We start from the raw sequence: 17667 nt of genomic DNA, 5'->3' as shown, positions 1-17667 counted from the left end.
CCATTAACTGATGAATGGATAAAGAAGGTGTGATATATATATAGATACATAGATATAGAGAGATAGATATAGATATATGGATATATATATATGGATATATATATGTATACATATATATGTATACATATATATGTGTATATATATATATATATGGATATGGAATAATATGAAATATTATTCTGCCATCAAAAAGAACGAAATCTTGTCATTTGCAACAATGTGGATGGAGCTATAACATACTATGCTAAGCAAAATAAGCCAGAGACAGACAAATACCATATAATTTCACTCATATGTGGAATTTAAGAAAAAAAACAGGTAGATATATGAAAAGGGGAGGGAAGAAGAGAGGGAAACAAAGCTAAGAGACTCTTAACTATGGGTCGATGGAGGGAAGTGGGTGGGAGATGGGCTACATGGGTGATGAGCACTGGATGTTGGATGTAGGTGATGAGTCACTGAATTCTACTCTGAAAACCAATATTGCACTGTATGTTAACTAATATTTAAATTTTTTAAAAGTTTCCATATAAATTTTAGGATTATTTGTTCTAGCTCTGGAAAAAAAATGCTGGTGGTATTTTGAGAGAGATTGAATTAAATGTGTAGATTGCTTTCAGTAGTATAAACAATTAACAATATTTATTCTTCCAATCATGAGAATGGAATTATTCTCCATTTCTTAGTATCTTCTTCAATCTCTTTCATAAGCTTTCTATAGTCTTCAGCATGCAGATATAACCTCTTTTTTTTTTTCAACGTTTATTTATTTTTGGGACAGAGAGAGACAGAGCATGAACGGGGGAGGGGCAGAGAGAGAGGGAGACACAGAATCGGAAACAGGCTCCAGGCTCTGAGCCATGAGCCCAGAGCCTGACGCGGGGCTCGAACTCCCGGACCGCGAGATCGTGACCTGGCTGAAGTCGGACGCTTAACCGACTGCGTCACCCAGGCGCCCCCAACCTCTTTGGATAGGTTTATTTCTAGGTATTTTATGGTTTTGGTGCATTTGTAAATGGGGTTGATTCATTTATTTCTCTTTTGGCTGATTCATTTATTTCTCTTTTGGCTGATTCATTATTGGTGTACAGAAATGCAACCAATTTGTGTACATTGAGTTTATGTCTTGTAACTTTGCTGAATTCACATATCAGTTCTAGCAGTTTTTTTGGTGGAGTCTTTTGGGTTTTCCATGCCAAAGTAATGTTGAAAAAGAAAACCAATGCTGGAAGCATATAATTCCAGACTTTAAACTGTATTACAAAGGTGTAATCATCAAGACAGTACGGTACTGGAACAAAAACAGACCCATAGATTCATGGAACAGAATTGAGAACCCAGAAATTTACCTTCAAATGTATGGCAAACTAATCTTCGACAAAGCAGGAGAGAATGTCCAATGGATAAAAAGACAGTCTCTTCAGCAAATGGTGCTGGGAAAACTGGACAGCAACATGCAGAAGAATGAAATTGGACCATGCTCTTACACCATACACAAAAATAAAGTCAAAATGAATGAAAGACCTAAATGTGAGACAGGAAACCATCAAAATCCTACGGGAGAATACAGGCAGCAACCTCTTTGACCTTGGCTGCAGCAACTTCTTACTTGCCATGTCTCCAGAGGCAAGGAAAATAAAAGCAAAAACAAACTATTGGGACCTCATCAAGATAAAAAGGTTCTGCACAGCAAAGAAAACAATCAGAAAAACTAAAAGGCAACCAATGGAATGGGAGAAGATATTTGCAAATGACATATCAAATAAAGGATTAGCATCAAAAATGTGTAAAGAACTTACCAAATTCAGCACCCCAAAAATAAATAATCCATGAAGAAATGGGCAGAAGACATCAACAGACACTTTAGCAAAGAAGACGTCCGGATGGCTAACAGACACATAAAAAAGAGATGCTCAACACTGCTCATCATTAGAGAAATACCACAATGAGATATCACCTCACACCGGTCAGAATGGCTAAAATTAACAACTTCAGTAACAACAGATATTGGAGAGGATGCAGAGAAAGGGGAACCCTTTTGCACTGTTGGTGGGAATGCAAACTGGTGCAGACACTCTAGAAAACAGTATGGAGGTTCCTGCAATTGCACTACTGGGTATTTAGCTAAAGGATACAAAAATGCTCATTTAAAGGGGCATATCCACCCCTATGTTTATAGGATAACTATCAACAATAACCAATTTATGAAAAGAGTCCAAATGTCCATCGATTGATGAATGGATAAATATATATATATATATATATATATATATATATATATATATATACACACACACACACACACACACATACACACACACACACACACACACACACACACACACACAATGGAATATTACCTGGTGATCAGAAAGAAAGAAATAGTGACATCTGCAACAACGTGGATGGAACTAGAGGTTATTATGCTAAGTGAAATGAGTAAGTCATTTCACTCATATGTGGAACTTAAGAAACAGAACAGATGAAGAAGGGGAAGGGAAGGAAAACGAAGATAAAAACAGCAAGGGAGGCAAACCATAAGAGACTCTTAAATACAGAGAACAAAGTGAGAGTTGCTGGATGGGAGGTAGGTGGGGAGATGGGCTGAATGGGTGATGGGCATTAAAGAGGGTACTTGTTGGGATGAGCACTGGATGTTATATGTAAGTGGTAAATCACTGGGCTCTACTAAAACCAATGCTACACTGCATGTTAACTAACTTGAATTTAAATAAATTAATTTTTTAAAGATGTGGTATTTATATACAATGGAATATTACTCAGCCATAAAATAGAATGAAATCTTGCATTTTGCAATGACATGGATGGAGCTAGAGAGTATTATGCCAAGTGAAATAATTCAGTCAGTGAAACATAAATACCATATGATTTCACTCATATTTGGAATTTAAGAAACAAAACAGATGGGGGCGCCCATGTGGCTCAGTAGGCTAAGTGGCCAACTCTTGATTCAGCTCTCTTTGTTCTTGACAGGGAGCCTAGCATTGGGCTCTGGGCTGACAGCAAGGAGCCTGCTTGAGATTTTCTCTCTCCCTCTCTCTCTGCCACTGCCCTGCTCTCTGTCTCTCTCTCTCTCAAAATAAATAAACTTAAAAAAAAATAAACAAAACAGATGAACATGGGGGAAAATAAGAGAGACAAACCAGGAAACAGACTCTTAACTATAGAGAACAAACTGAGGGTTACTGGAGGGGAAGTGGGTGGTGGATGGGTTAATAGGTGATGGGAATTAAGGAGGGCACTTGTGATGAGCACCTGGTGTTGTACGTAAGTGCTGAATCACTAAATTCTAAACCTGAAACTATTATTACAATGTATGTTAAGTAACTGGAACTTAAATAAAAACTTGGGGCAGGTGCCTGGGTGACTCAGTTGGTTGAGCGTCTGACTCTTAATTTCGGCTCAGGTCGTGATTTCACAGTTCCTGGTATTGAATCCCCACATGGGCTCTGCTGACAGCAGAGAGCCTGCTTGGGATTCTCTCTCTCCTCTTTCCCTGCCCCTCCCCTGATTTCTCTCTGTTAAAAAATTAAAAATAAACATTAAAAAATCATTATAAAAAACTTGGGGGAAAAAAGAGTATTTAGAGCCCCCCAAAAAATAAAAAAATAAACTACCACATGATCCAACAACCTCACTTCTGGGTATTTATCCAAAAGTATTGAAAATAGGATATCCAAGAAATATTTGCACTCCCACGTTCACTGCAGCATTATTTACAATAGATAAAGTGTGGAAACAACCTAAATGTCCATTGACAGATGAGTGGATAAAGACAATGTGATAGAAATATGCAATTGTATATCATTCAGCCTTAAAAAAGAAGGAAATGCTATTACATGCACAACAACATATATACCTTGAGGACATTACATTAAGTGAAAGGAGTCAGTCACAGAAGGACAAATACTGAATAACTCCCTTATATGAGATATCTAAAGTAGTCAGGCTTATAGAAACAGAAAGTTGAATAGTATTTGCCAAAGGTTTGGGGCGAGAGAAATGGGGAATTACTATTCAATGGGTATAGAGTTTGTCACACAAGATGAAAAAGTTCTGGAGAACTCTCGTGGAACAACACTCTACTGAACACTTAAATTTATGTTAAGAAGGTAGGTCTCAGGGCACCTGGGTGGCTCAGTTGTTTCTGCGTCTGACTTCAGCTCAGATTATGATCTCAGGGTTCATAAGTTGGTGCCCTGCACCAGGTTTGCTGATGTCAGCACAGAGCCTGCTTCTGATTCTCAGTCACCCTCTCTCTCTTCCCCTCCCCCACTAGAGCTCTCTCGCTCAAAAATAAATTTAAAAAAAAGGTAGGTTTCATATGTTTTTACCACAATAAAAAAAAAAATTGGAGGGGTGCCTGGGTGGCTCAGTCGCTTTAACAACCAACTCTTGGTTTCGGCTCAGGTCATGATCTCACAACTCATGAGTTAGAGCCCTGCATCAGGCTCTGTGCTGACTGAGCGGAGCCTGCTTGGGATTTTCTGTCTCCCTCTCTCTCTGCTTCTCTCTCTTTCTCTCTCTCAAAAATAAATAAATAAACTTAAAAAAAAACTTTTAAAAATTTGGAAGACAGCCCTAACATATCAATAATTATTCTAATATGTAAATAGTCCAAATCCACCAATTAAAAGACAGAGATTGGCATGGTCGATAAAACCCATATGGTCCAGTATATGCTGTCTACAAGAAATTTACTTCAAACATAAAGACATGTGTAGACTAAAAGCAAATGGATAGGGAAAAAAAAAAAGATGTACATAGATATACATAGATTTTTTAAAAATTAATTTCCCACAAAGATATTTGCAAATGACATATCGGACAAAGGGCTAGTATCCAAAATCTATAAAGAGCTCACCAAACTCCACACCCCCCAAAAAAAATAACCCAGTGAAGAAATGGGCAGAAAACATAAATAGACACTTCTCTAAAGAAGATATCCGGATGGTCAACAGGCACATGAAAAGATGTTCAACGTCGCTCCTCATCAGGGAAATACAAATCAAAACTACACTCAGATATCACCTCATGCCAGTCAAAGTGGCCAAAATGAACAAATCAGGAGACTATAGATGCTGGAGAGGATGTGGAGAAACGGGAACCCTCTTGCACTGTTGGTGGGAATGCAAATTGGTGCAGCCACTCTGGAAAACAGTGTGGAGGTTCCTCAGAAAATTAAAAATAGACCTACCCTATGACCCAGCAATAGCACTGCTAGGAATTTACCCAAGGGATACAGGAGTACTGATGCATAGGGGCACTTGTACCCCAATGTTTATAGCAGCACTCTCAACAATAGCCAAATTATGGAAAGAGCCTAAATGTCCATCAACTGATGAATGGATAAAAAAAATTGTGGTTTATATACACAATGGAGTACTACGTGGCAATGAGAAAGAATGAAATATGGCCCTTTGTAGCAACATGGATGGAACTGGAGAGTGTTATGCTAAGTGAAATAAGCCATACAGAGAAAGACAGATACCATATGTTTTCACTCTTATGTGGATCCTGAGAAACTTAACAGAAACCCATGGGGGAGGGGAAGAAAAAAAAAAGAGGTTAGAGTGGAAGAGAGCCAAAGCATAAGAGACTCTTAAAACTGAGAACAAACTGAGGGTTGATGGGGGTGGGAGGGAGGGGAGGGTGGGTGATGGGTATTGAGGAGGGCACCTTTTGGGATGAGCACTGGGTGTTGTATGGAAACCAATTTGACAATAAACTTCATATATTGAAAAATAAATAAATAAATAAATTACTTTCCCATAAAAAAGAGAGAGAGAGAAGCAAACCATAAGAGACTCTTAACTATAAAGAACAAACTGAGGATTGATGGAGGGAGGTCAGTGGGGAATGAGGAATGGGTACTAAGGAGGGCACTTGTTATGATGAGCACTGGGTATTATATGTAAGTGATGAATCACTAAATTCTACTCTTGAAATGAATATTACACTATATGCTAACTAACTAGAATTTAAATAAAACTTTGGAGGAAAAAAATCACTTTCCCATAAAGTACATTTCAGAGCAAAGAAAATTACAAGGGATAAAGAGGAACATTACACAACATTCATGAAATAACATAATTATAGAGACAGAGAACAGATTAGAGGTAAGAGGTAAGGGAAGAGGACAAAGGAGGTGAGTATGGCTTTATAAATAGAATGAGAGAGCCTTGTGATGGTACAGTGAAGTATCTTGATGTGGTGGTGATTACATCAAAGTAGATATACACATACATACATAACTATTTATATAAGTGGGAAATCTAAGTAAGATCAATGTCAATTTTCTGGGTTTTGATATTGTACTATAGTTATGTACCATAACATTGAGGGAAGCCAGGTGAAAGTTATACAGGCTCTCTCTGTACATTTATTGCAACTTCCTATGAATCTAAAATTATTTCAAAAATCATACATATGTATTTATGTACGTGTATGTGTGCCTTCAGAATATAACTACTTTTTACTTCCCTCACTACTACCACCTTAACTCAAGCATTTTCTTGCCTGGGTTACTATAACGTTCTCTTACCTGGTCTCCCTGCTTCTTCTCTTTTCCTCTTGAAGTTTATTCTCCACACAACAGCCAGAATATTCTCTACATATAAATCAAATCAAGTTCTTATTCTCCAAACCTCCCAATGCCTTTGCAATACAAAGAGTAAAATCCAAAACTCCTATTTTGTCCTAAAAGGCCTAAATGATTTGGTTTCTGAATACATCTCTGACATTTTCTACCACTGTCTCCCTTGCTCTATAAATTGGCCTCCTTATTGTTTCATAAATAGGCCAAGCAGATTCCCACCTCAAGGCCTTTACATTTGCTATTCTCTCTGCCTCAAATACTCTTCTACTGGATATTCAGATACCCTGTTCCCTTGTTTCATTCCAATCTCTGTTCAATGTCACCTCATCAGAGACACCTTCCTTGACCACTGTTACCTAAAGTAGCACCACTTATAATTCTTTATCCCATTATCTTGGTTTATTAGACTTATAGCCCTTATCACTATTTGACATTATATGTTCTTTACTATTTTGTTGTTCATTGCCTGCATTGGTCTCTACAATGCAAACTCCCTGAGTGCAGGAACTTTGTTCTGTTCATCACTGTATCCTCAGTGCCTAAAATAGGGCTCAGCACATAGCAGACATTCAATAAATAAAAACTGAATGAATGCACAGGTCAAAAGGGGAAAACAGATTCAGTTTATAATCTGTGTGTCCCAGTAGCCAAAATATCATATTTACATGACTCCTTCTTTAAGCCTAGCAACATTAAGTCATATAGACCAATTATTTGTTCTTCAAAATCACCCTCTGTTTTTATGTTTTTATATTCTTTTAAAAATTTACTTTTGAGGGGCGCCTGGGTGGTTCAGTCGGTTGAGCGTCCAACTTCAGCTCAGGTCACGATCTCGCTGTCCGTGAGTTCGAGCCCCACGTGGGGCTCTGGGCTGATGGCTCGGAGCCTGGAGCCTGGAGCCTGGAGCCCCTCTCTCTCTGCCCCTCCCCCGTTCATGCTCTGCCTCTCTCTGTCTCAAAAATAAATAAACATAAAAAAAATTTTTTTTTTAAATTTACTTTTGAAAATAATGGCCATTATCCACAGACCTCTGCTTCATTGTAATAACATGGGAAAATGATGTTGCTTTTCCTCTATATTTACTTTGCTTAGGCAAAAATATTCATCAAGATTACTTTATATTTTATGAGATCTCTTTTAAAGTATGTTAACATTTTATTAGATATTCTGCTTACTTGGTTATTAGCAGTTAGGAAGACTAGAAACCACAAGGTTAGGATTCCAGTAACAGTTTTTCATGTGACCCTCAATAATTTTTAAAATATCTCTGGGCCTTAGGTTGATAGTTCTTAATATAAGACTAGATAATATGCTATCTGACCTTCATTCTTGTTTAATGCATGAAGATAAGCAGAGAGGCACAGGCAAACGTGCTCTATTTCTGATTATACTTAATGGCGGACAGCATTTGATGTTCTTTTCATCCCACCACCTCCCTTTCTGTAAGAACTTTATGTCCCCTCACTTAGGTTTGGGGCCTAATAACCATATTTATACCACATGATCTTTCGAACCCAGCCATAGATAATCAAATCCTGGGCTGACATCTGGTCCAAACTGGGTCAATCAGAATTGGAAATTGGGGATTCAGAAATGCAGTCTTTGCTGGTTGCCTGAATTTAGAATGTAAAACTTGGGAGCTCTTGGGTAGAAAGGAACAAAGAAAAACAAGAGACCCAAAGGCCCCAGGGATGGGAAAGGAGGAGAGAAAGAAAGAGGAAAGCTCCCTTAGCCATTGACAGCTTCTCATTCCTAGTTACACTTTCTCATGTGCCTGGATTATACTTTCTGCCCTTGGGTTCCTCGAGAATCGCTCATATCTTTAATATAAAATCCTGTTTTGTTCTCATTTAGTTTGAATTAGACCTTTATTATTTGCAACAAAAAAAAAACTTAATTAAGACAGACACAATTGGGTCAGTGGTCAACAACAACAAAAAACTGTACACAAAGTTCGAGACATCTTATGCAAAGCATCCTTGCCTCAGTTTCATTGCATACTTAGATTAATCATTAATTAGAAAATTCATTAAGCAAGATATTTCATTCAATAGCCTTTAGTTAACTGAGTCTCTGGGACTACCTAGATTAGAAACATTCATATTCAAATGCAAACATAAAAATTTCCTTCCTAAATCAATTGATTTTAAATATTTTCTAAGTTTCAGCTCCCCTCTGTTAGCAAAGACTAAGAATTAGAGTTCACTAATTCCTATTTTGCATTGTACGTTTAGCTATGAGAAAAGTGTTACATAAATAGTCTCTTTTCCTCTCATCTATAATAGCAAAGAGGGTGGGAGATGGAGAGTTCTAATTAGTTAAAAATTCCAGGGAGCTAAATTTTTATTCAAGTTGATCTAATAACCTCTGTGTTATTGCTTCCTTTGCTCTTACTCCTAAAATCTATCAGTGGAGAGCAATGAGTTGCACAGTAGAGGCAAATTATCATTACTATAAAAGGCATGAAACAAAGAACTAGTTTTTCCCCTCCCCAAAGACCATCAGTAGTAAATAACAAGCCTCTAGCAACCCTATCATTAGGTGTAGTTGTGCTCTGTTGGTTAACTTTCACATTTATTTTGGTTTCTTGTTAGAAGAATTTCATCCCATGATATCAGTAATGCTGGTTTTTACAACTTTTTGTATCATCACATAAATGGAACAAAGCTATATCAATATGCATGCATGCATTATATGATTATTAATTCAAAACTAGAGAAAAGGAGGTCCTAAAGTTTTACTACTTTCAGAGCTGTTGGAACACCATTAACATATTAAGACTACTGAGTGTAACTTTAAATGCACACTTACTTCACTTTCTTACTGTGAAGAAATGATAAGAATTTAAGTGCACAGAATTTATATGCAAATAATATTGCTACTATAGTTTTTAAAACATCTGAGAGCAGTTCATCATAACTATTGTCCCAATTTTGCTTACACTATTAACTGATGTTCAAACTCTTTTCTTGTCAACAGCCCAATGTAATTAATAAACAAATCCTCATATGCTCAACACAGCACTTAGTAGACAGTGTTTTTTCTTTTTTTTATTTTGGGGGGACAGAGGCAAAGGGAGAGAGAGAGAGGGAGAGAGGGAGAGAGGGAGAGAGAGAGAGAGAGAGAGAATGAATATTAAGCAGGCTCCATGGTCAACACAGAGCCTTATGTGGGGCTTGATCCCACAACCCTGGGATCACGACCTGAGCTGAAATGAAGAGTAGGCTTCTCAACCAACTGGCAGCCACCCAGGCACCCCAAGAGACATTTTTAAATACATAAAATTTAGTGGTTCCTACCTTAATTCACTCATTTTAATTCAATAAAAATAATTCAAACTGCTTTTGTTAGCGACGATTAGGTTCAAACAGAAGGCCTGGAGGCCAGCAAAGAGGAAGCCATGGCCAGCTATCTGGAAAGTCAGAGGACTATTCTGGCAGCACTCCAAAACAAAGCCACAAGAAGCTGGATTAAACCAGACAGGCCCAAGATGGCTGACAAGTAGACCCACTCCTAACCAAATAAGAAAAGCCCTGAAACCCTGCTTCCAAGAAAAATCCCCTCCCCAAGTAATGAATATTCCACTACCTTGTTAACAACTGCAGAAAAGATGGAAACCTAAACCTCAAGTTGCAGTTCTCATCCTCTCTCGAGCTCACCCACTCTCACATATTGAGAGTGCACTTTTCCTTTAATAAACTTTCCCACCTGTGTCCATCATCCACTATGTTGTGTCTGTCCTTGAAATCTTTCTCCTGACAAGACCAAGAGCCTTTGGCACCATCTTTAGAACAGGCTAGATCAAGGCCTCAGGGCCTGGGGTCTCCCCAGTTCACCTGGCAACACTTTCACAGCCAGCAAAGAAGCTCTGACATTTCCTAACCTCTGGTAGGGCTCTGCCTGCTTCTCCCATGGAGAACACCAGCATGGGTTTGGCACTCTACAGCAATATATTTTTTAGCATAATTATTATATCCAGGCTGTAACAAATTTTGATTAGTCGAGCCTGAATTAAGGAAATTTTGTTGTACTATCATTTGGACCCCACTGATCTAAAATTTGAGATATTTCAAACGGGCTGAGATTAAATTGACCTTAGTATTACTTATTAACAAAGAGTTTGCTAAGCAAATTAATAGTGTAAACAAGATAGTAGAGAAAATACGTGCTTCCAGGCACATTTTAATACCTTAGAAATATTTCTTTACATATAATTCATAGATATACTAACTAAAAATCATTCTCATATATTTATTAAAGCAAGATCCTTAAGAGTTATTTTTTTTATACTTTGTTAACCTAGTTCTGGTCACAACATATACAAGGAAGTCATAAAAACTGCAGTACATAAAAAATATTCTAAAATACAAACTTCAACCATTTTTTACGTTTATTTTTATTTACTTTGAGAGAGAGGGTGAGCTGAGGAGGGGCAGAGAGGGAGGGAGAGGGAGGGAGGGAGGGAGGGAGGGAGAGAGAGAGAGAGAGAGAGAGAGAGAGAGAGAATCCTAAGCAGGCTCCACACTGCCATAGCAGAGGCAATGTGGGGCTCAAATTCACAAACTGTGAGATCATGACCTAAACCAAAATCTAGAGTCAGACACTTAACCAACTAAGCCACCCAGGTGCCTCAAAACTTCAACAATTTTATACCTATCCTACTGAATTTTATACCTATCCTACCTATTATTGCAAATTAAGAAAAAAATTAAATATGTAAATCTAACATCCATTTTTCTTATACCCCTACTTTTCCTCTTCTTCTATGGAATCACAGGTATCTAAACTAATTTGGCAGCAAAACCAGTACAATCCATGATAATTAAGTCTATTGATAATAAGCAAAAACACCTGGTCAGTAATTATAGCCTTGAAAGTACACAGGAAGAGAAAAGGAATATAAGGACCTGTGTGCACATTTAGAAATTAAACTCAACAAGAACAATTAAATGCCCATCAAAGGTCAAGGAGCAACTAATAAGTAATAAGAATGGCTTATATATGATCTCTGGAATTAAACTTACTACTTATGTCACACCTATCAACTGATTTTCAATTTGAAAGAAAAACAGCAATTATTTTTGAATCTAGTAATTAAAAAAAATTGCCTATATTATTTTAAGAGAGCACAAGCACGGGAGGGGCAGAGAGGGGGTGGACAGAGGATCTGGAGCAGGCTCTGTGCTGATAGCGACAAACCTGATGTGGGGCTTGAACTCACAGACCGCAAGATCTTGACCTGAGCTGAAGTTGGATGCTCAACTGACTGAGTCACCCAGGTGCTCCTCTTAAATAACTTTTTTAATAATATAAATGTATTTTGTAAAATTCATTTAGGGGGTCACAGAAGTAGCTCAAAAGTACCAGTGAGAACAAACCAATATCCATATTTGTTAGGAAAAGTGGAAATGAGGTACAGAAAGTGAACATAATGAGCCAACTATATAATTTAGGGATTTGAAAGGTTATGGAGATACTAACAACTTAATGTACAATAGCTTTAGTGAAGACTGTTTAAAAATATCCATTTTCCTCATTATGAATCATTTCAAAATTCAACTTCAGGTTTTCAGTTAATATATATCGCATTTTAAAAGCTACTACAAAAAGTTTGCATTTCAGTAATGAAATCTCACCATCAAATACCTGAGATGCATTTGTTATTAAGAAAAAAGGAATGAATCAGACCACAGGGGAACTTTTGGGTGCCAACAGTCCAAAGACAGTTAACAATTTTTAATATAAGATGTGATATTAAGAAAACAATAATTGTGTGTAAGTTCTTGTGAATATTACTTTAGAACTTATATATGAATGTTTTGTTTTATTTTGTTTGTAGGTACCATTCTTTAAGAAAGAATTCTACTCTCCACTTTTCTTTCTGCATTGAATTGGCTGTTAGTATTTTTCACTTTGTGGAAAAGATTCCCATAAGCTTCCATGATAAAATCTAGAGATGTGCTCATCTGGGAAATTTTTCAATCCATTGACATAATAAATATCATACTTAAGAATATAATAACACTTTTGGGGTGCCTGGGTGGCTCAGTTGGTTAAGCATCCAACTTCGGCTTAGGTCATGATCTCCAGGTTCGTGAGTTTGAGCCCTGCATCAGGCTCTGTGCTGACAGCTCCAAGCCTGGAGCCTGCTTCAGATTCTGTGTCTCCCCCTCTCTCTCTGCTCCTCCCCCACTCATGCTCTCTCTCTCTCTCTCTCTCTCTCTCTCTCTCTCTGAAAAATAAATAAACATTAAAAAATATGAAAAAGGGGTGCCTGGGTGGCTCAGTTAGGCATCCGACTTCGGCTCAGGTCATGTTCTCACCATGCATGGGTTTGAGCCCTGTGTCAGGCTCTGTGCTGACAGCTCAGAGCCTGGAGCCTGCTTCAGATTCTGTGTCTCCCTCGCCCTCTGCCCCTCCCTTGCTTGCACTCTCTTTCAAAAATAAATATTGAAAAAATATTTGAAAAAATATGACACTTTTAAAACTACATATTTAAAGAAAATTATAACTAATGGATACATCTTTGGTACTCAGTGTAATGCTGCTCTACCTCCAGACTCAAATATGACACATATATTGAGAGATTTCTAGTATATAGTAATAGAAACTGACAATTCTTTACCCTATTTCACATGCAGCCACCACTGAGATTTAGCAGTTTACCTAAGATGTTTACCTGCCTTAAATCATCATAGTACATAGAAGAACACGACACACAAACTAATTTTAATTTTCGCAGCAGTTTCCCCAACATTTAAATTCACCAGTTTTCTTTCCAAAAAATTACCCTATCGATACCAACCTAATCAACTAAGGACAGAAATGAGCAACACTTGCTTAGCAAAGGAGACTAATCAACTAGTTAATTTCCAGTGATCCAATATTCATTTGGTATGTCTGTGCGGACTATTCTGTTCTCAAATAATTTATTTATTTAGCTAATAGCTGACATTCTAAGCAGAGGATGCTCAAAACAACAATTATATTTGTCAAAACTATTATCTACTGTGAATTAACATTCATTAGTAATAACTATAATCAAAGAAGACTATTGCTAGCAGCAAAGATACTACATGAAAGGTATAAGGTGGTATATAGAAGTCTCAAACATTTTTCAAGTTTTGGAATATTGTTCCCTAGGATAAATCTGTAAATTAACTCAAAAATTCTTTGGCTTTCTGTTGGGGGGCATACTCTCTTTTGACATAATAATTATAGCACACTTTCTTATTGTTATTTTTCTATATACAAACAGCAACTTACAGTGGTTGACTAAAACCAAGAACTCATGTAACTAATTCTCAACACAGTAGAAAGTTGTTAGAAAAGCACTAAAATAAGTTTTATAAAGGTTTGTAATTCCAGTTTAAACACTGAGGCTAGTTGCCAATTATTAACACAATTATTAACACAATGCTATTAGTAGCATTATATTAGAACTTTGACAGATATCAATTTGTAGGACTCTGGCATATCTCCCTTTGTTTTCAGAAAATAATAGAAATAGCAATACTAGTTAGCAGTACTAAAAACTAAGCTATCATATACTTCATAGACCAAAATTAATGTTGCTTATAGAATTTCCCAATTTACCTAATTAAGAAATAGTCTTTGGAAAATACTATTAATCTAAAGTTGTAATAATAATATAAGTCTTATAAAAATAGTTAGATTATAACTGCTTTAGGAGATAGTGAAAACATACAGGTGATAATATGTGAACTTAACACTCTATCTATATCTGCTTAGAAAAAATTTTCACTTGCCCAAAGAAATAGAATGTTTATTTGAAGTCTGACTTCTATAATGAACATTTGACAAATTATTTAATATTAATTTATTGATTTAATATATAATTTATCATTAAACACTATGCCCACTACAAAGGAGTTAATTGCCACTGATAGTGCCCTTTAGGCTTATCCATGAGAGGAATATTTAGGAAGATTAGAAAATCAAGTGCCTCAGTTCATTCTATGCTGACTCTGCCACCTTCCAACAAAATCTATAATTCTATAAAGAATCAAATAAAGTTTGACTTTCTCTATAAAGCCTTCTTAGACAAATGCCAGCCTCCAAAGCTCTTATTTTACCCTATAATTATTTTATTTCTTATTCTGTACTACAGTGTGTTCCAACTGTTGACCATGACCACATACATATTTGTTTCTTTCAACAACAGGTAAGCAACTTTTCTCCTGGGGCCTATTACTCTACTATTCTCCACAGTAACTAGTATAGTAATGGACACTCAGTGAAGCTAGGGAAAAAGAAAACATGTTGAAAATCAATTAATTAAAAAAAAATACCTAATTCTTTCCAGAGTTCACTGGCTAAGTGCTTTGTTGTACTTGTAAAATTAACTATTAATATTATCTTATAATGTGTTTATGACACTCTAGGTAAATGCTCTTGAGTATGTGGCAGCATTATAACCATATTCACTAAAATCAAATTCTAAATTGGATCCAAATTACTGCTTGGTTCTAAAAGTGTGTGAAATGAACAGCAAGTATCCACATAGTACATTTTATTTCATAGTTCAGACTTGACTTGATCAAGAGCTTTTCCAAAACATAACATCTCTAACTTTGGAATCTAGCAACTAGAAGCATGACAATTGACAATTCACCACCACCACCACCACCACCACCACCACCAACAACAACAACAACAACAACAACATAAAATACTCCCTGAGCCCCAAGATTACTTTGTAGTGATACTAGAATTATACTGTGCTTTAAACCATATCCAAAGAACCTCAAACAACATGAAAGCTACATTTTACCTAAAACTATCAAGTCTTGACTGATTCCCTAGCTAAAGTTATTTAATCACAAATGGCATGTATATCCTTTTCAAAATCTTTTAGCCTAAAAGCATTTGCCCAAAACTGAATTTTGTTTTTTTAATACTGCACTTCTTTTTTTAATTCTTTCTTCTTTTTTTTAATAAAAGAAACATGAAATAACTTAAAAACTGGTAGGGAGGGAAGAGAGCCAAATAAAACAAGGAACCCATCTTTCATTGTGCATGAAAGTACCTTAAAATCAAAATTACTAGTTGATCTAAATTCATTCCACTTTTAGAAAGGGTCAAGTGTGAACTGTGATTTTTTTCAGCCATTTGCTTTTAAAGAAATAACTTCACTACTCAAAGATAATATTGCTAATTTTAAAAAAGCACCTTACAACTTTAGATCGTCATCTAATCATCCTGTCCAAAACACCACTTCAGGTCCCTCATGGCCATGTTTTTGGGAAGCAACTATTCTCAATTGCAGGAAAGCCCAGGAAGAACAGATAGATCATAACACATCCTTGCTTTTACTAGGGACATTTTAGGTTTCATCACATTTACTAAAAAGGAAGTTATGTCATTCTGAATGAAGAGTAGTTATTTCATAAAACCTGTTTCCCTGTTATCAGTCACTGTCTACTTCTCTTCAAATTTGATGCCACTTTGGAAGTCAAGTGGTGTGTGTGTGTTTGCTAGTTTTATTATTATTATTTAATGTAAGTACTGACTTCTAACTCTTTATACGTCAGGAGTCAGAAGCCAGGAACGCGGCTTTCAGAAGCTGTCAGCACAGCAGTATCAAGAAAACTAAAAAGGGGCCAGGCCATCTGCCATTCAAGCTTTGAGGCATGGAGAGACAGCAGTCTGAGAAATGCCTCTTAAGAAGCCTCCGGTCTGACTGAGCTTTTGGAGAGCAAGAGCGAGGGAAAAGGGGTGAGAACGGTATTGGGAAAGTCTGTCCCGGAATCAGAGACCAAGCTGCGTGATTGTACGTAGAATTATAAGCATTTATAGCACCTAGGAAGCAAAGCTAGGCCTAAGACACTCATTTCTGGATGCTGAGGTTGAGACCAGAGAGTGGTGATTTTTAGAAGGAAAACTACCTCGAAGGAAATAGGGAGCAGCGAGCAGATGTAAGAGAGGCGTTAGAAGCTTCTGCAGGAGAAAGCAGCGCGTTGGTCGTCTCCCAGAGCCCCGGAGGCCAGAAAGGCGTCCCAGCACCTGGCGAGTGCGGTGCCACTACTCACCCCTATCTCTCCTATGGTCCCCGTCGTCGCCCTGCTGGACAAAGCCCCTGCAAGGGAGCCCCTCCCCCGCCCGCCGCCAGGGGTGGGCTCAGCGGGCGAGAGGAGATGGCGGCGCAGGTGTCCGTGAGCCGGGGCCAGAGATGCGCCCCAGGAGGAGCTGGGTGCAAAGGAGGCAGCCTGGTGCCTTGCGCTCCCTGGCGCCAACTTCACCACCATCGACGTGGAGGAGCCAGAGGAGGCACTGGGGAAGAGGCCCTCGCCCAGCGGCCAGTACCTTCCTGGGATACTAGGCCAGAGCTCAGGCGGGACCACCGCCCCCGGCCCCCTCAGAGACCCGACCCCCAGGCCTGATTCCCGTCCCTCAGCCCCCGCGGCCACAGAGCAGCGGCGGCTCCCTCTCCGGGCCGCGGTCGCAGCTGCATCCTTGTGCTCCTCCTCCTCTGGCGCCGCTGCCTACACACACAACCCCAGCGCCTTTAGAGCAACTGAGCCCAGGCTGCCGTCGCCTAGCAACCGCGCGCATGCGCCCCACCCCCGCCGGCGACTGCCGCCACCGCTGGCGCTTCTGTCCTGGCTCAGTCCACGACCTACAAAAAGTACGTAAAATCCCACTTCCTAGAGCGCACTTCCTAGATACTGGATAGAGCGACGTCAAGGTGAGGTGAGGAGAGGTGCAGATGCTCTGCAAATGGAAGAGGCTAGAAGACTTAGGGTGCGACAATTTCCCGACTCCTCGACAGGAATCTCGGTGGTTGAGAGTGACAGTCAAACGACCTCCTAACTTATTATTTAGTCTTGCCTTCTCGAATCCATTCTTAACAAGAATTCCAGAGGAATTGTCTAAATAACCTCTCCGACCGTGTCACTCATCTGCATAACTCTGGTGGTTAAGGAACAGCCACCTTAATAGGGCCTAACAGTTCTAGAGCACTGCAACAGCATTGTCTTTGGTCTCCTCACCTTTAGACTTGTCTTTCTACAGTCCGTTCACATACT

General features: G+C 38.3%; 1 protein-coding gene across 1 annotated transcript in view; it reads right to left on the bottom strand.

The window, feature by feature from the left end:
* The window catches only part of ZC3H12B (zinc finger CCCH-type containing 12B), a 468310-nt gene extending 451178 nt beyond the window's left edge, over window positions 1–17132 (bottom strand). The window contains exon 1 of the mRNA XM_045472211.1: window positions 16672–17132. The gene's annotated coding sequence lies outside the window, so the exon portion shown is untranslated. The remainder of the gene's footprint in view (window positions 1–16671) is intronic.
* Window positions 17133–17667: the final 535 nt, after the last annotated feature.

This window comes from Leopardus geoffroyi, chromosome X (genome assembly GCF_018350155.1).
Source record: "Leopardus geoffroyi isolate Oge1 chromosome X, O.geoffroyi_Oge1_pat1.0, whole genome shotgun sequence".
Classification (NCBI taxonomy): Eukaryota; Metazoa; Chordata; class Mammalia; order Carnivora; family Felidae; genus Leopardus; species Leopardus geoffroyi.
Note: the sequence above shows the minus strand (reverse complement) of the source record. Positions and strands in the feature narration are given on the sequence as shown.